General features: G+C 40.2%; 1 protein-coding gene across 1 annotated transcript in view; it reads right to left on the bottom strand.

Moving 5' to 3' along the window:
• The window catches only part of atg10 (ATG10 autophagy related 10 homolog (S. cerevisiae)), a 218,221-nt gene extending 194,558 nt beyond the window's left edge, over nucleotides 1-23,663 (bottom strand). Inside the window, exons 1-2 of the mRNA XM_069936411.1 lie at nucleotides 23,635-23,663; nucleotides 14,783-14,844 (exon numbers count right to left, since the gene is read on the bottom strand). The gene's annotated coding sequence lies outside the window, so the exon portion shown is untranslated. The remainder of the gene's footprint in view (nucleotides 1-14,782; nucleotides 14,845-23,634) is intronic.
• Nucleotides 23,664-24,455: the final 792 nt, after the last annotated feature.

The raw sequence follows: 24,455 nt of genomic DNA, 5'->3' as shown, positions 1-24,455 counted from the left end.
GGCGCCAAGATATCTCTTAAGTAGGTGGCTATTCTGCTATTCTTTGCGCTGGTGTTTGCATAATCCAACTTCATTATCATTTACAACAATGGCCACTTGTCCCATTAGTTCAGAATCTGCTCTTTCTTTGATAGTACAGAGTTTCGTGACCTTGTAGCAAACAGTGAGGTATTTGCAGCAGGCCATTGACACCTACTGGAGTTCAATCTGCTGATTCACAATAAAGGTAAACAGATAAGAGATTTGGAGCCTGGGAGTTTACTGGGCTCAGGCAGAACAACTAATGTCAGTCTCCCCTACAACATCAACAATGACGATCCCTTTTCACAGTGGCTAATTGTAAATTGGCCAATCAATGAACTGGTTAAAGAAGGCATTTTTGCCATTCACACTGGACTGGGGAGAGGGATGCCTATCCTCATCTGAGTGACACATCCACGATTTATGATCTTGTATTTAAACAAAATTAATCATGCCCAATGATAACATAATTGAGCATTAGGTACAACACAATTCCGTGCGGCAGAGAAACCCTTCTATGAGTGCTCTTGGCATACAGCCCTTTCTCTGCTGCATGGAATTCTGGGAGGGCAGGTCCGCCATCACTCAATGCGTGTATTTCATCGCCAACTTTCCCATGGTCTTTATAAATTGTGCGCTGTGTTTTATTGTCACTATCAGATTCCCACAATCCTTTGGAAATTTTCTTATACTGTGCTGTGCATAATGCTTAATTATAATGATTAGGCATGATTAACTTTGTTTAAATACAAGGATTTACTAAATCAAATACAAAGTTTACACCTTTTTAATCTTTTGTTTCCTTCACGTTCCTGCACCCATGCTAAAAAAGTCATCCATGCATCCCTACTTTGTCCCTGGATAGTCCATGTCCCTTTCAGACTAGACTAATTGGCTCGCAGTTGTCTGACAACCGGGGATGATACCACTTACCTAGACAGTCCATCCTCGGCGCGATTTGACACCTGCGTGGTGATTAAGGAGCGTTCACACTGGACACTAACCTGTATATTAGCCATTAATTACTAGGACAAGGTGCCAGTGTGAAAGGGGCTAATATTTTTTACATGAAAAACATTTCTGGAAACTGTACAATGAACACATATTTCTCATTTTTCGGGATCCTCATGCTGATTTAAAATAAATTAGGAGTAAACTACCTATGAAAAAAAGTGAGCAACATTAAAACCCAATCCAAAAAAAAACCTGATAAATCCAGTTTTCTATCTGACAGATGCCCCTTCTTTCTTCTGCAGCTCTCTGACTTTAACCACCCCCCCCCCCCCCAATGTTTGGAATGGGTAAAATCAACCACAAAGAACCTCAAAGGCTGTTATTTGCAGCTGTTATTACTTCTGCAGGAGATTTACTAAATTATTTATCAGAAATAAGGATTCATCAATAGGGGCAATGTATTCAGTAATACAAGTAAATCTAAAAACATACACATTATAATTATGTTTCTGATTCTCCCCTGAAAGTAGGCGCTTGCATAGAAACAATAATCAGTACATCATCACTACTAATTCCCTGCAGCGACATGAAGCTGGGTACAGTTTGGTTAGAAACCATGACACCACATTAAATAACAGTCAACAACAAATTCAGTCTCATTTGGTTGAATCGTGGAGTGCAATTAAAGATGTCCATAATATATAGCTGACAAAAATAGAGAGCTGAGCAAAGAAAAGGAATACTATTGACACATTCTTTTCTTTCCCCATATCAAAGGTGAGAAAAAGTCCTTAATATCTTCAAACCAAAAATGAAATCATATCCAAGTTTATATTCACATTGCAACCAAATGCCAGGGGTTTCCTTTGAAATATCCATTAACATAGATGCCAGGGATGGTGGTGGAAGCTGAAACACTGGGGGCATTTAACAGCCTCTTAGATGAAAGAAAAATAGAGGATTATGGGGTAGGGAGGGTTTAGTATTTGTTTTCAAAAACAGGAATATATGGGCCAGCACAACATCAAGGGCCAAAGGGCCTGTACTGTGCTGTATTGTTTTATGTTCTATACAAAACTTAAGATGGAAATACAATAAATGCAAAAACCCTCGCATTACAAACAAAACTTTGATATAAGCTTCCTTATTTCAGTCAGATTTTGTAAACAAAATTTGTGCTTTATATTGTGGTGGTGCAACACAATCATTTTTTTCACACTTACAAGTTGTTGTGTCATCTAATTGCAGTACATGTATTTTGTCAAACAATGGTCCAGAAGGCCGATTGTAATGTAATATCTATGTTCTCTACAAGTCATACTGTAAAAGTGATTAGAAGGAAGTTCAGTTCATTGCCCAGTATTCCATGTATACAACATACTAATACTGACCCCTTGGAGATAAGGATAGAAGATGACATCCAAAGATAGGGAGGCAAAGCAATTAGTCAGAAAAGGTTATTCCAAGAAAGGTCTGGCATAAAAGACAAAATCTGTGATAGGTTGGGTTTGAGATCTTCCCATGGACAGACATGTCAGCGCAGGATGGTCTTGGTTTGACAGTCCATGGCCTCATGGACTGTCAAACCAAGACCACCCGTAAATTGGAGGAGCAACATCCAATTTTCCATCTTGGTACTCTCCAGCCAGACGGCATTAACCCCAACGTCTCCAGTTTCTGCTAGCCAAGTTTCCATTCTTCCTCCCTCTTCTCCATCCTTCGGTCTTCTTTCCTCCAGCTCTCCGCTCCTTTCCTCTCCATTCACTCCCCTTGTTTGTTGGTGTGCCCTCCCTCCCTCCCTTATCCACCTAATACCTCCTACCTGTGGGACTGTGCTCCTCCACCTGTGCCTCTCACCTATCATTTTGTTCTGGTTCCTGTCCATTTTGTTCAGATCTTGATGAAGAGCTCAAGCCTGAAACATTAGTCATGTACCTTTATCTTTTCTATATATAATGCACTGTTTGACCTGCTGAGTTTCTCCAGCATTTTGTTTTTCAATCATTTCTTTCATTGTTCATGGTGAGAAAAGCTTTATGATACCAGAGATTGGATACAAATCTTTGCCTCAAAATTAGACTGATTTTCACCATTATTCCTAAATTGCAGATAAAAACCATTGATGTTGCATTGAAGCATTTGCGGCAATAACAGCAGTGAAAGAAAGGACATTCATTATTTACTGCATTGTTAAGTGTGAAAATCATTCTTTTCTTTAAGTTGTGAATATGCCCATTGCAGGATGCTGCAGGTAATGTTTTTTGGTGTTAGGTCAAATACAGGAATCATTTGGTTCATTAATAATAATGAGGATCCACCTTCAAGGGACCAATCTTCATTTTTTTTTAAATAGTAAAATTTAACATGTTAAATTAAATTTAATTTCAATAGCTCCTTCATCCACGAAGATTATGACTTCTTACAGCATGGAAATAGATTCCTCAGCCTTCCGTGTGTATACCAAACATCAAGCACCATCTCCCTCTGTAATCCTACATTGATCCCATTTTTTTCTCCCCACATTCCAATCACTTCCGCAAGAGATAATTTACAGTGATCATAAGAAACAGGAGCAGGAGTAGGCCATTTGGCCCAACCAGTCTGCTCTGCAATTCAGGAAGATCATGGCTGATCTGGCCGTGGACTGGAGCTCCACTTATGTGCCAATTCCCCATCATGCTTAATTCTCTTTTCTCAAAAAGGTGGGGCACCTTTGACCACTTTCTTGGGCAGAGAATTCCAGATTCACTACTCTCTAGAAGAAGTGAGTCCTCCTCATTTCGGTCTTAAACCAACTCCCTGGAATCTTGAGCCTATGTCTCCTAGTTCTATATTCACACCAGCAGAAGTAACCTTCCTATTTCTTTCTTATTTTTTCCTTTCAATATTTAACATGTGGTCAATTATTTGACCATTCAAGCCTTTGGGGTGTGGGAAGGAAAACAGAGCATTCCAGGATTCACACCAAGTCAGAGGGAGATGGTGCAAGCTCCACACAGACAGAACTAAAGATCGGCATTGTTATTGGGATTGTGAGGCAACAACTCTACAAGCCAAGAAACTGTATCACCTTACAACAGAAGGCACTACAGATGTAATAACTGAGCCTCACACAAGTATGCCCATTCCATTCATTCTCTGCACCAAGCAGATTAAAAAAAAATCAAATTCACTTTAGTTTAAAACCAGCCTGATTTAAAATGAAAATCCACATAAATTAGCCCTCTCGTCTTCTGAAGATAGTGATATTTACTGGGACGCTGACTGCCATGATGCTTCCCTCAATCAAGAGAATCAGTCTATTAGTAACAATGGCTACAAACAAAAACCTGCTTCTGCTTCAGCCTTTGGGAGAATAACAAGTCTTTAAAAAAATCCATACAACAGATTCATAAGCTGCAGATACCAATAAGAAAATAAAAATATTAAAACTTGAAATACCCATTTTACAGTATAATCCCCAGCATCAGGGATTACATTTGCTGGATATGCAAATTTTCCAGTTGCCTGAAACACATTTTTACAATGCTTAACTAATACACCTGAATTAAGAATAAGCAGTTTACAAGGCAAGATAGTGCCAAGTGTAAAGTCATTTGCAAAAAAAAAAACCAGCATTGTAGTCCTTAATTATGTAAAATTCACTTTAAATCAGGTAATTTGTGTAACTTTAATTTCAAACCCCAGTTACTGGAGTGCTAACCAAGCCACCGTCATAATTCAACCCCTCCACAGGCTGGCAGATAAAGCCTTACTAATAAAGACTCTTACTAGGCAGGGATAGGGAGACACTTTGGGAGAGTTTCCACAGTGGCATTGGCCGGCTCTTCATCCTGGGTGTCACCATTTTATTCAAACAACTTTATTGAAACTTTATTCAAACAGCTGCTGCAGGCGGGGCACAACCAGGAAACTGCTGGCTGAATGTTTGCTTCATCAGGGGTTATGTTCCTTCAGAGAACTTTTACAATTTTAAACTTATATTTTTTTTAATTTATTCTTATTTATTTCAATTTATTTATTTACTTTTTTTTGCCAGTGTTTGGGGTTGCCTGTTGCTTGAATTCTGGACATCAAAGATTTCACTATATTAGAAAACTGCACATAATCGAAGCAATTAAATTCAAGAAGATGTAGAAGAGTGGCACAGTTAGTATTTTGGTAACCGTAACACTGTCAGAGCGCCAGCAATCGGGTCCAGGGTTCAAATCCTGTGCTGTCTGTAAGGAGTTTGTTCTTTCTTCCAGTGTCTGTGTGGGTTTTCCCCAGGGGCTCCAGTTTCCTCCCACCGTTCAAAACGTACTGGGGCTTTTAAGTCAATTAGGTGTAATTGGGCGGCAGGGACTCATGGGCCAAAAGGGCCTGTTACCATGCTGTATGTATGTCTAAAATTTGAATTTAAAATTAAAGGTCACTGTACTCAGCAGTTGAAGGATTTGGAATGGGGGAGGGGGGGGTCACAAAAACCAGATTACAAGTATTCAATGATAGAGTAGGATCAACATACACATTTAGGAGATGATTGAATTATCCAAGGGTTTCAAGGTAGAGTTTACACTGTAACAGAGAATATAGATATTTTTTGGGAGATAAATTGGGAAAGGTTTGTTAGAGTAGGTTATATACAAACAATTTAAAACAAATCTTATTTGAAATATTGGAGCTCTGCTAATGCTAGACATATCGTGGCCTCGGAGCTTATGCAAGAGCTTTGAAGAGTGTTCAAGAGTCTAATGGATTGTTGTTTAAAAAAGGCAACAGATTAAAGATCTTGCTGGAGCTGGAGCCACAGATTGTCTGGAGATGTTCTAAGAGGGCCATGTGGTTTTATAAGCAGAGAGAGTCAAACAGGGTTGGGGGGGGGGGGGGTGGGAGAGAGAAGAGGAAAGCCCCAATTGGAAGATGGCCTGGTCAAAGCCATTGTGGTTCAGGCAAGAGGAGAGGACTGGCTGACTAATGTTTCACTTGGAATAAGTGAAACAAAAAGTGACCTGAAAGAAAGAGGTTATCATCTGAAGAATCTTGAAGGGGCAAGTTTCGTCAGCAAGACACTGAGGTGGCTGATGGAAGCACATCAATTGTGGATGTCCTGGAACAACAAATCTCTCTCTGAAAATCAACAAGAACCTTCCTGAGCGGTAACCATTTGCCTTTCAAGTACCAAAGCCTGGTGATCTTTATGAATGTTAAATTCCGTGTACAGTATAAAAATTGCCTGCAACCAGTAAACTTGGAGAAGTGAGATTGGATTGTGAACCAAAGAACTTTTCTGAACTTACACATACACGTGCGCTTAGAATTGGAAGGGGGTGAAGTAAGTCAATAGTAATAAGTTAAAGTAGGATTCTATTTTCATGTTTAAAGATAATTAAAAGCAACTTTTGTTTAAGTGACCATTTGTCTTGGTGAATATCTATTGCTGCTGGGTTTTGGGGTCCTCTGGGCTCAACAACACCAAGTTTCAAGATTCAATAAATGAAAAAAAGAACAGGATGAGAAAACAGAATTGGAATGATTTGTTTTTATGGATGGTAAACTTCTCCAGAGTTTGGTTGGGCAAACATGTTATATCTTTATAATATATTACTTCCATTTTTTTTGATAAAACAAATTTAATGATAATCACTTTCAATACACTACTAACAATAGAAATCCAACATTGACTTGAAGAAACAATCTGAATTGCCAACACACTGACAAATTTTCTAGTGGGAGCATAACCCCAATCAACTAAAAACAGTTTGGTCCCTTCACTAATGGCATCTATTAGTATCTTTCATTGGGCCACGACTCCATTCATCTAAACCTTTGAAGAAAACACAATGGCACAGCAAGTAGACAGGCTCATTCCTTAGGAGACCAGAGCACCAAATTAGATTATCTCTTACACTCTGCATACAGCTCAATCAAAAATGTGTTGACCTAATCATCCTCATGAGAGTGGTTTCAATAATTGTTAAAAACCAAAAACAGTGATAAACTTTAAGAGGGCATTTCACAGACAGGGTAATCATTCAGGTTTGAAGAACAAGTAAGAGACAATGAAATATAAAAATACACAGTTCCAAAGAAATTTCAAGAACAGAAGGGAATAATGTGCATATACTCCTTAAGACGTGCAACTGGGAGAGTGGCCCACTGAAAAGGAGAGAGAATCTGGGGCCTTTAGAAATAGAGGCAGAGAGTATAAAATAGTGTTCTATTAAACTGCAAGAAAATGCTTGTTCAGCTACAAGAGAAAGGAAAGATAACTTGCATTGGAAAGGATTTAGAGACACCAGAATAACCACAGATGGAATTAAATGAATGTCTGGATGGTAATAAAGGAAGTAAGGATTAAACTCGACAGTACTTCTATGTTTGCTGCTTTTCTTATGATCCTTCAGAGAGGATGCCATGTTTAATATGAAGCATTAACTATTTCTCTCACAACAGAGGCTATCTGACTTGCTGAGCGCTTCCAGCATTTGTGTTCAGGCATCAATTTTCCTAGCAATCGATCAAGGTCAAAGTTCAAATTTATTGTCAGGTTACATATATGACATCACATACAACCCTGAGATTCTTTCTCCTGCGGGCCAGGCAAAATTTCTACCGATCAGCAACTGTAAACTTTACTCGAGACGAAATATGGATACAACAAAAGAAATGTAAACAAACTGATGGCGCAAATACAGAATTTTTTTAAAAATCAGAAAAGCAAACCAGCAAATCAGTAATAAATAATGTTCAATGAGTACTTAAATGAGTCTGATTGAGTGTTGTTTAGGTGTAGCACTGTATGCATGTATAATAGATTTAATACAGTACATTTCCCCATATCCAAAATTCGGTTCAATTATCCAAACTTTATTTTAAATTAAATCGGCAGTGACATGACATCACAAGTTGGAAAAAAAATTTCACCCCATGTGCTCATGTGGGGCTCTGATGTGCTGTTAATGCCATTTTGAGAATTTCTAGTGTTTGTTGCTGCATTTATCTTATTTTGTAAGCAGACATCGCCTTGTTTTTAGGTAAGAATTAAATTACGTACCATTTGAGAGGTAAACGTTCTCTATTTTTACAGATTTGGAGCCCATATGCTCAAACATTAGGTTTGAATTTATAAATAATTCCTTTGAATGCTCCAGACCCATGAAGTCCCCTTAATAAATTATGTTCTGTTGTGAAATGCTTTTGGGATCTTTGAGTGTTTCCTAAAGCAATCCAATTTAATATATATCTATGTTTATTAAAATATTTTAGCAATTTAGTTTTTTTTAAGTATAGTTTTTAGTGGGGGTAGGTAGGGGACGAGGGTTGGGAGGAGGCTTAGATGGGTTTTCATTTTGTAGTTTTTCTTTACTCTTTATATCATTCAACATATATTCAATTATTTGTAACAATGTGATATACACTATTGTTGATTGTAAATAAAAATTCAAAAAAGAGAATTAAACATTATTTCAGCATGAAGTCTTTCGTTGTTTATTGTTGTTGTTCGACTGCAGATACAAGTATTCTGCTGATGCTACTGGTCTGTTTTCCAAAAAACCCAGTTAACCGAAAAACATTCGGTCCCAAGCTTTTCGAATATGGGGAAACCTACTGTATTACCTTTAATTTCTCCTGTTACATCTCCAACAGTTGTATCTATTTTTCCCCTGGGACCCACCACATTTGTGGCCAACACACATTTATAACTTCAAACACTGGCTATTCATTACCTTTCCAATGACATAGCCTAAAAATGTGGTTTTCTAATCTACCACAGCCAACCTGACCCTTGGATTCAATTAACAATAGATGCTGGAGTAGGCCATTGGGCCCATTGAGCCAGCACCACTATTCATTTAAATCATGGCTGATCTTCTACTATTAGTGCCCTGTCCCTGCCTTCTCCCCATAACCCTTAATTCCCCTGTCCACGAGAATCTTATCTAACTCCCTCTTGAACTTATCCAGAGAACCCACCTCTAGCACCCTCTGCGGCAAAGCATTTCATAGACCAACAACTCTCTGGGTAAAAAAAATTCTCATCTCTGTCCTAAAGGGCCTTTCCTGTATACAATGTCCTCTAGTCCTAGTCCCCCCCAACATCGGGAACATGTAATCAGTTTCTATTGTGTCCATTCCCTTAATAATCTTTATATATTAATCTTATCAATCATATCTCCCCTCATCCTTCTAATTCCAACATATATAGCCTCCAGTTTATTCAACCTTTTGGCATGCGTCAATCCCGCCATCCCAGGAACTAATCTTGTGAATCTACGCTGCACTCCCTCAATAGGGAGAATGTCCCTCCTCAAATTAGGAGACCAGAACTGGACACAATACTCCAGGTGTGGTCTCACCAGGGCCCTGTACAACTGCAGGACATCTCTTCTCCTATATTCTATTCCCCTTTTTATTAAGCCCAACATGCCATTTGCCTTTTTCACAGGCAACTGAAAAATTCACATTGAAAAATCTTCTTGAAAGCGAAACTGCATCATGTTACAACTAAATGCAAAATGCTATTGTTTTGTAGTCACCTTTTCCTTGGACTTTTTTTTAAAAAAAACAGACTATTTATTAACCCTTCTTTTGTTTCAGAAAACTGTTCCTCAGCAAACAGATCCAGAAATCCATCATGCATACATTCCAGGAATTCATTCTCTCCATTGCTCATCCAAATTGTATTTCCCCCAGCAAATATGCAGATGAAAGTCCCAACTGAAGGGTTACAGTAGAAGCAGAATAAAAAGTTAGAAATAGACATTAATCGTTCCTTTCATTGCCAGCGCTGACATTAATGTGCAGGTGTGTTAAATCTGCATTTTAGCAAATGGGTGATTAATCCTTTCTCTCGCAATTTTTACCAGGATAAGAGCTAGTTGGAAGTAAATCACAAAAATCTGTGGACACCGTGTTTGAAGTAAAAACACAAAATGCTGGAGAAACTCAGCTGGTCAAACAGTGTCCTTTATATAGCAGAGGTAAAAATACATAACTGATATTTCAGGCTTGGGCCCTTCATCAAGGTATGAAATAATGCTCAACAAAAGATTTCTTTGAGGGGGGGAGTGGGGAAAGGGAGGTGTGGCAAAAGCTGGAGAATATAGGTGAAGGGAGGGGACAGCAGCAATGAGAGGGCTGGATGGGTAGAGGGGGAAGGGAGGGGAGAACTGGAAAGGGGGAATGGGAAAGAGAAGGCCAGCTGGTTAGCAGAAAGCAGAGAAGTCGATATTAATGCCATCTGGAGAGTCCCTAGATGGAAAATAAGGTGTACCCCCAATCTGTGGGTGGTCAGGATGGGGTCAGTGCATAGAAACCCCCCTCATCCTCACCTATCACCCCATCAGAATTTAGGGCACTTACTACAACATCCAACACCTGACAAGGATGTTAATCCTTCTGCAGTTTCAGATGCAAACCCTGCCACTTATACAGTCCCCACCTCCCCGGAAATCTAAATCCTTCTCTCCTGTGCTCTCTCTTTAGCCACGTATCAAGCTCATTACCCTCCTACTTCTAACCTCACTAGCACATAGTACAGGTAACAATCCTGGAAACCATGGAGGTCCTATCCTTCAACTCCTGCACTCTCTTTGCAGGATCTCACCACCCTTCCAACCTACGTCATTGGTCCCCACATGGACGAAGACATCTGGCTGCTCACGTTCTCTCTTGAAAATGCCGTGAACTCCATCTGAAACATCCCAAACCCTGACATCTAGGAAGCAACATAACATCCAGGACTCTCGATTTCTTCCATAGAACCACCTATTTGTTCCCTCACTAATGAATCCCCTATCACTAGAGCTTGCCTCTTCTTCCCTCTCAGTCACAAGGCCTTGCCAGAGATCAGGCCACCGTGGCTTATCCTGGTAAGCCATCTCCCTCAAAGGGATCCAAAACGGTGCACATTATTGAGGGGAACAGCTACAGGGGTACCTAGCACTAACTGCCTGTTCCTCCCCCCTACAAAAGTAACCGAGCCATTCTCCTCCTGCCTCCTTGATGTGATTGTGGCCCTGCAATTCCTGTCTTTTACCCCCTCTGCCTCCTGAATAATCCAGAGTGCATCCAACTTCAGTTCCCTTACACAGTCTGTAAGGAGCTTCAGAAATGCAGTTCAATAGATGAAGTCACCAGGGACACTGTCGGCTTCCTTGACTATCCACATAAAGCAAGAGGAGCATGTCTCTGCCCTGCCTGCCATTTCCACTGCCTATGAAATACAAAAAGGAAAACAAGACAATCTGCGCTTATCTGTGCCTTCTTGACAAATTCCCTTGTTTCTCTATCGGGCTATCTTGCCTCAATTCCTGCACCACCACCTCAGTCTTTTGAAACCAATGCCTCAACTCCCCACTCTTATTCGAACCCACACACAAATTTGCCACTCCACTTATACCTCTAACCTCCTCGTTCTGTCCCACTCTTGCACATTCTCGCTCCAAGTCCTGTCCACTGGAATACACATCTCAAACTTCCTCTGGTCTCTCCGCTGCATCCCTTTCCCTCTTCCACCCCCAGCCCACTAACAGACCATGCAACTTTTCTCAGCATGTGGGGGCAAGGAATATTAAGAATTCCTTGACCCCACATCGCTCAGTTGCAATATTTCCTCTTTAATCAACCTGCAGTATTACTAAATTATTTAAGCTAACATGACAGGAAAAAAATGAGGTAGTGTCTGTGGTTCATTGTCCAGTCAGAAATATGACAGTAGAAGGGAAGAAGCTGTTTTCGTAATGTTGGATGTTCAACTTCTGGCTCCTGTGCCTCCTTCCTGATGGTAGGTGTGAGAAGAGGCCTTGACCTGGGTGGTGATGGTACTTGAGGATAGCTACTTTCTTCCGACACTGCTCCTTGTAGATGTCCTCAATGGAGTGAAGACTAATACCAATGATAGCGCTGGTTGAGTTCACAACTCTCCATAGCTTTTCCCTGTCCTGTACAATGGCACCTCCATACCAGACAGTGTTGCAAGCAGTCAGAATGCTCTCATGGTACATACCAAATCTCCTTACAAAATGCAGCCACTGGTGTGCCTTCTTCGTGATTGCATCAACGTGAAGGCTCCAAGTTAGATCTTCAGAGACTATGACACCCAGAAATTTAAAGTTCTTTACCTTCTCCACTGCTGACCCCTCGACAAGGACTGGTTTGTGTTCTCCTGGTTTCCCTTTACTGAAGTCCACAATCAGTTCTTGAGTTTTGCTGACGTTGAGTGCAAGGTGGTTGTTTTGATACCATTCAACCAGGTGATCCACCTCCCTCATGTACGCCACTTCATTGTCTTCTGTGATTCTGTCGACAACCCTGGTGTCACTGGCAAATTTGTTGATGGCATTGGTCTATGCGCCTGTCACGAACTGAAGTCTGAGTCAACATAAACAGGTTTTACCTTGCTGAAGGCCTCAGACCCAAAACGCTGGTTATATATCTTTGTCTCCAATGTACACTGTGGGGACCTTCCAGTACTTCTGTGTATTAACAAATTTTAATCCATCAAGATAATAAGGCCAAGACTTTGCCAGACCTAATGCATGCTATTTTGCAAAGATGAGGAACTGGACAGGAACTTAGTTCACTGGAGAAAGAATGAGAAAAAAATTGGGGTTTTTTTGGAAAGATATTCTGGTTTGGTTGAAGAAATATTACCCAAATGAAAGCTACTGAATGAACCATTCTAGTATCCCAGAAAGGACTGGTAAAAAATACTTCCATGGAAGGGATGCAAATTACATTATTCTCAGGATACAAGGAATGACCTTAAAAAAAATTAAACAAGAAAATGAAGGTGGTAAATCCTGTAAAGTATAATTCAATTGATTTGCTGCTATCACACTCGGGAGAAACCATTATCATTTAGTTTATTAATTAAACAAATGGGAGCTTTACTTCAGCATTTTTACAACATAACATACCACGTCTGATGACATACAAGACCAACTTTATTTATCCTCACAAACTGGCTCAAAAATATCCCCCGGGTTTTAAATGCAAAGTTGAAATTAGGGTGATCATGGTGAGTAATGCAGACAGAGATCACTCTCGCCACGTGCTCAGTATCAGGGAGGGAGGGATCCCCTGTTGTTTGCTTGGTATTGCCACCTGACCATGGTATCAAGGAGGGAAGGATTTCCCCCCCCCCCCCCACACTGTCCACCCAGTATTGCCACGATGCCCACTGAGCAGGTAGCCGGCTACTCGCCCAGCTTCAAGAAGACTGTGGAGGTGCTGCTGCTGTCCAGGAAGCGGGCCCAGAGCTTCGCAGGCCACTTCCCCTGGGTGGCCCTTGCTTTCTGGAACCACTGCCACCACTCACTTCTCCCGGTGAGGAGGCCAACAATGCCAGCCCCCACAAGCAGTGTAAGAGGTGAAAGAGGAAACCGCTTGGCGACATCACCAACACCTGTGGGCTGTCAGTCCCTGGGGCTGGGCTGTCTGCCGAGGAAAAGCCGCACAGCAAAGTGAGTGAGAAAGGAATTAAAAACCATTCTGCTTACCCATAAATACATTAATTATTAATATTTCCTGATGAAATGGGGTGGAGAGTCTTATATGCCATCCAATACAGTAATTGGTTGGTGCTGGAGAAAGGGAGTACAAATGCAAGATTCTACAATAATTAGAGCTACATTATTTAAATTTAGCCTGCCCACAAATACAGCAAACAAATTCCACTGTATTTTGTTTCAGATCTCTCAATCTTAAGATGCTGCATTATTCAACCAACAGGGCATCAGGACATGATATAGACAGAGCAATTTTGCAAAGATGATGGATTGTGGAAGGATTAATTTACATTAAATGTTTCCCACACTGAACTTCAGATATACTAGGGGTAGATTTGACTGGAAAAGGTGTAAAATACTGTACGTCATATTCAATTGGCAGTCCATTTTAAGCACATTTCAGTGAAATAAAGAGAACCGATTCACAATCACACACTTTATACCACTACAAAATCAAATTTACTCACTATTTGATTTAAATGAGCCACATTAAAATATGAAAGAAAGAACTCTTCAATGTCCATACCTTGTTAAAAACACTGGGCAACAAAGATTTTGCTTCCTGAACACTTGTACCTTTTTTTTAAAATATAACCAATTTTTATGATTTTTTCTGTCCTATTTTAAGTCGACTTCAAACATACAAAACCAAGAAGTGCAAACATGTCATTGAAAATTCATCTTCTGCATTCGCACTTTTTCCCTGCTGATCCAAGTGCAGTCAGTGATGAACATGGTGAAAGTTTTCACCACGGCATAGCAACCATGGAAAAGCTGTATCAAGGGCAGATGGAATCCATCAATGCTGGCAGACTATTGTTGGACACTGACATGAGAGGCATCAGATACCGATTACAAACGAAAATCACGGGCAAAATATTTTTAGGTCAGTTGAACTTGTGCAATGGTTCAGCATCACTGTGCGATTAAGAATTCAATAAAAAGTTAATTTAATGTTTCTCCAATGCCCTATAGAGTAGAGCAAATCTGAAGTGATCTTTGTGCTTGGTTTAAAGATGGCTACCATATCCCTATTTTTATTTCAGGAAGCAAATCTTTTGGGGGAAAAAATGTGTTCTCCAATGTAATATGCTCTACAAGGACTTCCTCATTGTCATTAGAAGGCATATTTTCACTCCAGACATATTAAACATCCAAGATCATTCAGTGACCCAAGTTTTTGTAAGTTCAATTCTGGTTCCTTTAGAATTCGGTTTTCATTTGTGGTAGAATTGAGCTGTGCTACCTAACAAAGCTTTCCTGCACTTCAATCCACAATGTATTGGGTAATTCATCAATACATTTCTCAGCACCTTTTGAAAACGACTGTCCCAGACTTCAGCAAATAATGCAAAATATCGAAGGCTACCAAATCCTGAGGAAAAAAAAGGTAAGTTTAGTAAGCCAATTACCACTGTAGCTGTTTGATGAGGTCTACCAGTTAAAGATTTTACCAGCAATCATTCATTTGGCATGGAGTTAAACAGATGCTGCAGTCAAGGGCAGGATCTTGATTATACCTGATTGGAGTATTTTCTGGATTACTGGATTATTTCAATAAAGATGTTACACAGTATTACAATAAATTTTCTGATGAACCAGTCAAGGGAAAATGGAGTGCAGAGAATAGGGCTCACGAGTGAGAAAGGAGTACAGCAAATGGTTCTTTGTGAACCTGCATTTCCAAGTGATTAAAGGTTCCATTATTGTCACGTAATACTACATTTTGAAGGGAGCATACGTGAAATTCTTCAATCTTGTCTATCGTAAGGAAGACAGAGTCGCCACTTTGTCAAGCGCCCCTCTCAAATGAGGCTCCAGCGACATAAGAGCTCATGACCCCTGGATTACAAGTCCTGTGCTCTAACCACTGAGCTATCAGAGCCTTTTTAAAATAGGTGACCTTTTTAAAATAATTCCTATTCCTCACACAATACACAAATTCTTTCACCTTCAAGAGGCATCCTTGCAACAATAAGACAACCAATATACAGTAAAACCACTGTTATCCAGAATTCGAGCAACCGGCAAAACATTGAGAACATTGAGAAACATTGAGAAAAATAAATATGTCAAAGGCTAAAATAAGCAAGAATAATTCAAAATGTAAAAGTTTAAAATTGTAACAGTAAAAGTTCTCTGAAGTAACACATAAATTTTTGGTGAAGATGGGAACAAATATTCAGCCAGTGGAGTGCCTTGGTAAGTGCTTTGCTCGTATCAGTTGTTTGAATAAAGTTATGCTTGAATAAAATGGGGTCACCCAGGATGAAGAACTGGTTGATGTCGCATTTGGGGTGATCTCTTAAATAAGCCTCTTATTTAGATAGAGTTACCTTGGTCAGAGGCTTTATCTGTAAACTTGTGGGAAGGGGAGTTAATTATGATGTTATTGTTCATCTTACAGGCAGCAGATGCAGCGACAGATAAATGTTTTCAATGAATTTTAAAGAAAATAAAGTGAAATGCTTTAAGGTTTATATATTCATGCAAGTGAAGTTTGCTCAGTGCAAGTACAGTGGTATGTTTTCCTTATAGTGTTTATTCTTAATACAGGTTTATTAGGTATTCTAAGAGTGAGTCTCAAGCAAGCAGAAAACTCACTTACCCGGCATCTACCAGTCCCCATAGGTGCTGGATACCAGTGGTTTTACTGTTTTCCGGATTTTTTTTAAACTATTGGCCTTAGCTTTTATTGAAGCAAAGTGGAAATGTCCATAATCTGCTCATCAGTGATTCTGGAATTCCTGTCTGCTTCTGTTCCAGTAGGAGAAAGAAATCAAAATCTTGAATAATTCCACTCCAGTGCCAACTGCAAAGTACACAGCATTCCCAAATTGTGAACAATTACTGGGCTCTTTGATTGCTGAATTAAATTTTCAAAATTTCACCTTCAAATCATTGCAGTGTGAAATGAAAGAGGTATCTTATTGCATTGGGTGGAAGTTGGCTTAAATTAAAGGGAATTGATAAAAAAAAACCAAGGTGACAAAAATACGTTTCCTTTACGGGTAACTGTTGCAATCCAGAATGCACTGACTGAAAGAATGATGGAAACACATTCAATGGTAACACAGAAAAAGAGAAACTGAAAAAGTGCTGTGGGGTGAAATTACACTCAACCCTCATTCTCAAGCCAGAGATCATGGCACAAACGACATAGGGAGACGGAGGTATGAGGTCCTCAACAAAGAGTCCAGGCAGTTATGTAAGAAATTAAGAAGCAGGACATCAAGGGTAGTGATCTCTGTTTATTGCTCGTCCCATGGGCTCCAGAGCTCAGAAATAGGAAGATTGGCTAAATAAATTTGTGGCTACAATCCTAGTTCAGGGATTCAGAAATATGGATTGGGATCTCTTCTGGGGGAGAGGCGTCTTGTTCACTTGAACCAGATAGGGAACAACATCCTGGCAGGCTTGCTGGTGCTAGGTGCAAAGGTTTAAACTAGATTGGCAGGGGGTGGGATCTTAAGCAGGACAGAGGCATGTGAAGGCAGGAAATTGGTAAAGAGGGTGATGAGAGAAAGCTTAGGAGGAGGGGAAAGGCAGGTAGAGAGGAAGGACAATTGGTTTCATTTGCACAGAGAGAAGGCAGATTAATTTAGGGCACGTACAGCGTATGTTACTGGATGTTGTAATCATTACAGAAACCTCCTTGAGATAGCAGCAAATCTGGTATCTCAACATTCTCAGGTACAGGTGTTACGAGCCCAGAGGACCCATAAACCCAGCAGCAATATTCACCAAGACAAATGGCTACTTAAACAAAAGTTGCTTTGAATTATCTTTAGACATGAAAATAGAATCAATCTTTAACTTATCACTATTAACTTATTTAACCTAACTTAATCCCTTTCTAATTCAAAGCGCAGGTGTATGTGTGTGTAACTTCAGAAAGTTCTTTCGTTCACAGTCCAATCTCAATTCTCATCCCTCCAAGTTCGCTGGTTGCAGGCAATTCTTATACTGTGCACAGAATTTAACATGTATAAAGTTCACCAGGCTTGGTGCTTGAAAGGTAAATGGTTACAGCTCAGGAAGGTTCTTGTTGGTTTTCAGAGAGAGAGATTTGTTGTACATTTACTTCCATCAGTCATTTCAGTGTCTTGCCAGAGAAACTTGCCTCATCAGGGTTTTCCAGATGATAACCTTTTTCTTTCAAGTCACCACAGAGTTATTTTTTGTTTCTCTTATTCCAAGTGAAACATTAGACATCCAGACCTCTCCTCTTGCATGAACCACAAGGGCTTTAACTAGCTGTCTTCCAAAAGGCTTTCCACAAGCTTGCCAGCTTATCCTGTTCCAGTCCCAGCTATTTCTGCTGGCTGTAACACTACAAGTGATCTGTGTATATCTCTCTCTCTCTCTCTCTCTAAGAGAGAGCATCTCTGCTTTCAAAATCACATGACCTTCTTAGAACAAGTTCTCTTCCAGACAATTTTCGGCTCCAACAAGATCTTTCATCTGTTGCCTTTTGTAAACAACAATCCGTCAGTGATGTCCCTTGAGCACTCTTCAAATTCTTGCAAAAGCTGTGGAGCTGATATGTCTAGCATGGGGCAGAGCTCCAGTATTTTAAATAAGATCTGTTTTAAAGTGTTTGTATGTGACCTACACTAACAAACCTTTCCCAATTTATCTCCCAAAAACATATCTATATACTCTGTCACCCAAGTGCTTCAGGAGAGACAGAGCTGGGGTATTATCGGTTAAGGAGGATGTTACAGTAATGGCCATGGGTGACAAGCCAGTGAGACTATATGGCTAGAGCTGAGGAACAAGGAAGGAATGATCACCTTATTAAGAGTGTACTACTGGCCCCCAAATAGTCAATGAGAATTAGAGGAGAAAATATGCCAAGAGATTGCTGCCAGCTGTAGATCAAACAAGGCCATAATTTCAGGGGATTTTTAACTTGTGAAATATTGACTGAGAAAGTCAGAGTGTGGAAGGTTTGGATGGAATTTGTCAAACGTGTTCAGGAAAGTTTCCTCTAGCAATATCCATATGAGAGAGGGTAAAACTAGATCACATCTTGAGAAATTGGGAATGGCAAGTGGATGAAGTGTTTGTGGATGAGCCATTGGGGACCAGTGACCACTGTTTTATTTGGCCAAGATAATTATGGAGCCAGGACCACAAGTTAAAATTTGGAACTGGGGCAAGGAAAATTTAAGGTACCAGACAAGAACGAATTCAAGCTGATTGGAACAGATTGTTTGAAGGAAGAGGAACATTAGGAAAATAGGATGTCTTTAAAAGTATGTTGACAAGAGTCCAGGACATGCACATTCCTATGAGGGTGAAGTGTCAATGACTTGAAGCTTGAGTGTTGAGGGAACTTCAGGTTATAGTCAACAGCAAGGAGGGCAGAGCAGGTTGTACATCTGGAAGGGTTTTGGCAACTGAAGAACAAGCTAAAAATGAAACCAAGAGGACAAAACAAAAGGGACAGAAGATAGCTCTGGCAGATAACATTAAGGATAATCTAAAGAGACTTTAAAGATAAAAGGCTGACAGGGGGGGGGGGAAACAAGGACCCCCCCCCCCTCAAGAAATCGACAGTCAACTCTGTGAAGGAGCAGAGGAGATGGGAAATATCCTTGTGGGAGGTGAGAGGAAATGCAGGTTCTCTGACAAAGATTGAGGATTCACCATTAAGTATAGAGGAGGTGTCAGAAGACTGGAGGATGGCAAGCCAATGAGACTGAGTGGTTGATAAGTTGATAAGTTCAGAGGGAGAAGCAGGGGGGGGTCCGGCGGCACGATTAGTGCAATGCTGTTACAGCCCAGTGACCAGGGTTCAAATCCTGTGCTGTCTATAAGGAGTTTGTATGTTCTCCCCATGTCTGTGTGGATTTTCCCCAGGTGCTCCAGTTTCCTCCATCTTTCAAAAACGTACAGGATTGTAGGTTATTTGGGTGTATTGGGCAGCACGGGACAAAAGGGCCCTTTATCGTGCTTTACATCCAAATTTAAATTTTTTAAAAATTGATATGCATGTACTTGGATGGAGCTGGGATGATTAGGGATAACCAGTAAGGTTTTGTCAGTGGGAGATCATGAATCACAAATCTGAATGAGTGTTTTTTTGAAGACTTGACAAAACGTTGAAAGTCATTGTGCATATAGATTTCAGGAAGGCAATTGAAAAGGTTCCACACAGTAGGAAGGTTAGATCACATGGAATCCAAGGTAAGATAGTAGAATGCATAGAAAATTGGCTTCATGGAAGAAAGCAGAAGGCGATGGTGGAAATTGTTTTTCAACTTTATGGGCCTGTGCCTACTGGTGTGCCAGAGGGTTCAATGTTGGGCCCAATGCAGTTTGTCATCGAAATCAATTATGAAAATATTCATGTCATGACTAGCACATTTGCACATTACACTGAAGAACTGTAGAAAGTGAGGACAGTTGCCAAAGATTGCAGCAGGATCTTGATCGCTTTGGCAAAGGAATTACTCATGGAATTTAATAGAGAGAAATGTGAAGTGCTGCCATTTAGAAGGTCTAACATGAGTAGGACCTACACAGTGAACGGTAGGGATCTGGGGAGTATTGTAGAGCAGAAGGATCCAGGATTTCAGGTACATAATACCTTAAAAGTGGTGTCACAGGTGGACAGGGTGGTCAAAAAAAAAGATTTCTGCACGTTGCCCTTCATCAGTCAGGACACTGACTATAAAAGTTGGGAGATCATATGGCAGTTGTACAAAAGGTTCATTTGGCCCCATTTGTGGTATTGTGTTCTGTTTTGTTAGTGCTAAGGAAAGATGTCAAGCTGGAGAATATTTACAATGTCATTAGTTATAAGATAGTTATGGATAAAGATAGATCTGGGAGAGGGAGGGGTATTGGGGTTGATGGGAGGGTGTGGGGGAAGGGGGGAATTTGGTATATACCACATTGTTTCTTTTGTATATGAATTATTATGTTTGAATGTAATGCGGCTTAAAATTTTAAATAAAGTATTCAAAAAAAAAGGATAGATCTAGTTCTTGGGTTGAGATTCTAAATTGGAGAAAGGCCAATTTCAAGAAAATGAGAAAGGATCCAAAAAGCATGGATTGAGCAAGGTTGTTTTCAGGCAAGGATGTGCTTGGTAAGTGGAAGGCCTTTAAAAGGTGAAATTTTGAGAGGATAGAGTTTTATGTTCCTGTAGGAATTAAAGCCAAAGTTAAAATGCATAATCAAACCTTGGTTTTCAAGGGATATCAGGGTTCTGGTTAAGAAGAGCAGCCTGTAGCAGGTATGGGCAACAGGGAGCAGATGAGGTACCTGAGGAGTACAGAAAATCCAGGAAAAAATGTAAGAGGAAATCAGGAGGGATAAAAGAAGAGTGGCAGACAAGTTGAATGAAAATCCTAAGGGCTTCTACAGATCTGTTAGGAACAAAAGGATATTAAGGGGCAAAATTGATCCACTTGAAGATCAGTGGTCGGCTTTGTATGAAGCCAAAATGATAGGGGAGATCTAAAATGTTTTTGTTTTTGCTTCTGTATTTACTCTGGAAACTGAAACAGAATTTAGGGAAATGAGGCAAACAGTAAGGTTGTGGAACCTATACAAATTAAAGAGGTAGATGTGCTTGCTGTCTTCTAGTGAATAAAAATGGATAAATCCCTACGGCCTGACAAGGCTAGTGTAGACATTGCAGGAGCCCTGGCAGATGCATTTAAAATATCCTTAGCCATGTGTAAAGTGCCAGAGGATTAGAAGGTAGCTCATATTATTCCATAGGTTAAAAAAGGCTTGAAAAAAAAAACCCAAAAAATTAAAAGGCTGGTGAGCCTCACATCAGTAGTAGGTAAGCAATTGGAAGGTATCCCAAGAGATTGGATATGCAGTTGGATCGTCAGGGGCTGATTAGGAATAGTCAACATCGTGTTAAACAAATCTTACATAGTTTTTTGAAGGGATTCCCACGAAGGTGGATGAAGGAAAGAATTTTGGTAAGGCCTTTGACAAGAACCCAAGTGGGAGGCTAGTCAATAAGGTTCAGTCGCTCAGCATTTATGGCAAGGTAGTAAACTGGATTCAACATTGGCTTTGTGGGAGAAGCAAGTGAGTGGTAGTAAATAATTGCCTCTCTGACTGGAGGCCTGTGACTAGAGGTGTGCCTCAAAGAGCAGTGCTGAATTAATTGTTTGTCATTTATATCAATAATCAAGATGATTATGCAGTAAATTAGAGCAGCAATTTTTCAGATGACAAAGGATGTAGTGGACAGCATAAAAAAGGCTTTCAAAGCTTGCAAAGGGGTCTGGCCAGCCAAAGAAAAATTGGCTCAAAAATGGCCGATAGAATTTCATGCAGATAAGTGTGAGGTGCTGCACTTTGGAAGGACAAACCAAGATAGGACACATACAGTAAATGGTGGGGCACTGAGAAGTGCGGTAGAACATATGGATCTGGGAATACAGATACACAATCCCCTGAAAGTGGTGTCACAGGTGGAAAGGGTTGTAAAGAAAGCTTTTGGCATATTGGCCTTCATAAATCAAATTATAGAGTACAAGAGTTGGGATGTTATGGTAAAGTTGATCAAGACATTGGTGAGGCCAAATTTGGAACATTGTGTGCAATTCTGGTCACTTAATTACAGGAACGATATCAAGAAAATTGACAGTGAGCAGAGAAGATTTACTAGGATGCTGCCGGGACCTGATGGACTGAGTTACAGGGAAAGATTAAACAGGTTAGGACTTTATTCTCTGGAGCACAGAAGAATGAGAGGAGATTTGAAAGAGGTATACAAAATGATGAGTATAGATAGAGTAAATGCAAGTAGGCTTTCTCCCAGTGTGGTTAGGTGGGATACAAACCAGAAGGCATGAGTAAAGGTTAAAGCTGAAAGGGGAGAAATTTAGGGGAACTTCTTCACACAGAGAGTGATGGAAGTGTGAAAAAAGCTGGCAGAAGAAGGGGTGAATTTTAACATTTTTTTAAAATTTAAAAATATGAAAAATTTGGACAGGTATATGGATGGAAAAGGTATGGAAGGATAATGAATGTGTGCAGGTCAGTTGAACTAACAGAATAATAGTTTGGCATAAACTAGAAGGGCTAAAAGGTCCTTTTTCTGTACTGTACTGTTCGATGGTTCTATGGAGAGTGTTGCCAAGACTCAGGAGGGCCTGAGCCATAGGGAGATGTTGAGCATATGAGGTCTTTATTCCTTAGTGTGCAGGCAGATGAGGGGTGATCTTGTAGAGGTGTACAAAGTCATGAGGGGAATAGATAAGGTAAACCCAGAATCTTTTGTCCAGAGTAGGGGAAATTGATAACTGGAGGTCATAGGTTTAAGGAGATTTAAACAGAACCTGACGGATAACATTTTTCGTGCAGAGTTGATGAGCGTCAGGAACGGGCTGCCAATGGAAGCGATTTAGGCAGGTACTATTGCAACAGTTAGAAAAAAAATTGGATGGATACATGGATTTAGAGGGATATGGACCAAACAAAGGTAGGCAGGACAAGAGTGGGTGGGATATTTTGATTGGTGTGGGTAAGATGGGCCTGCTTTTTTGTTGTTCAACTATGATTCTATCTGCTGACTTGCTATCCATGGACTCACCAAGCCAGCCCCTAGTCTCTCACTTGAATATCCACGCAAACAAGCCACCCAGCCAGACGCATGCCTCGAGCAGCACTGAACAAGATTTCAAACACCTCCAAAGCACTGGGAACACAAACAGATGTAAACCCTTCTCTTTTTTTTTTAACTTTGCTTTATCAGCAGACAACCAATTATGCTTGATACCCAGAGAGTGACTGCAATCAGTTTCCACACCAATTAGGTGAAGTGGCTCCTTGCTTCCAACAATAAAGCTGCACTTCTCCCACAAAGCATTATTGTTTGCACAGCTGCACCTTGTGATTTCAAAACAGTCATTGCCTGCAAATCTCTGTGCTCAACTAAATTGGATTTGGGGTGTAGATACACAGAAGGCCTTTGTGGCATCTATTCAGCAGTATCAAAGAGACAGCTCAGGCATATTGGACCGAATCAACTTCTGCAGCGTTTCACTGGACAATTCCACAGAGCAAAAATGTGCTTCCCAGAAACAACGGGTCTGAGCAAACAACAACAAAACCCTCAGAAGAACAGACCACAGAAATGTTCTCAAAAGAAGGAAGACAAGACTTACCTGAAAAAACCCACCTTTTGAAAAGTGCTTTGCAGTGTTGCTGCTTCGCTAACTCTTCACTGCGAGTTATATCCTGTCGCTTATGCTGGTCTCAATACATGCTTGTGTACTGCTGACCAAAAACAGACCAGAAAAAAGAACAGAATATTAAGGCAGGTTAAATTGGAGATTTTTTGCAGAAAACAATAAATTCAGGCAAAATGTATCAGGATACAACAAATCGGATTTTTTTAAATGGGTTTTAAACACCTTCAAATGCAACATCCCTGCCAAAGAAAACACAAGACACTTCATTCTTCAGTTAAGAACATTCTTCAGTTAAGACCAGCAAGATCTTCAACATAATCCAATGAAACGTTTAACTGATGAACGTAGAAAATTATGTGAATTCAACTCTACAATACTGTGTAGAGAGAATTAGATCGTACACATCCCATATATTTCCTTCAATTTTTAAAATGCTGTACATCTGCAAGTGATTTTCTTCAAGCTTCCACAGCTGCTTAAAACTATAAAGATAACAGAAACACAGAAAGGGAGAGGGCAGGATGGAACTAAACAGAGTTGGGGTGGAGTGGGAGGCAGAGACAGTCCAGGAATGAGCACACAAGCAGAAATGGAGGCACAAGCAAAAGGTGAAAATACACGGCCCCTTACAATTCAAACAACGATGTCACCTCATTTCTTCATTCTTGCAGTTTTATTAAAACTTTTAAAATAAGATTTCAGAATCAAAAATATTCATGGTAAATTGTAAACTTACAAGTAATTTTTTTTAAAGTTTTAAATTTAGACATTCGGCACTGCACACCCCCGGTACGTTTTGAACGGTTGG

This window comes from Narcine bancroftii, chromosome 1 (assembly GCF_036971445.1).
Source record: "Narcine bancroftii isolate sNarBan1 chromosome 1, sNarBan1.hap1, whole genome shotgun sequence".
NCBI lineage: Eukaryota > Metazoa > Chordata > Chondrichthyes > Torpediniformes > Narcinidae > Narcine > Narcine bancroftii.
Note: the sequence above shows the minus strand (reverse complement) of the source record. Positions and strands in the feature narration are given on the sequence as shown.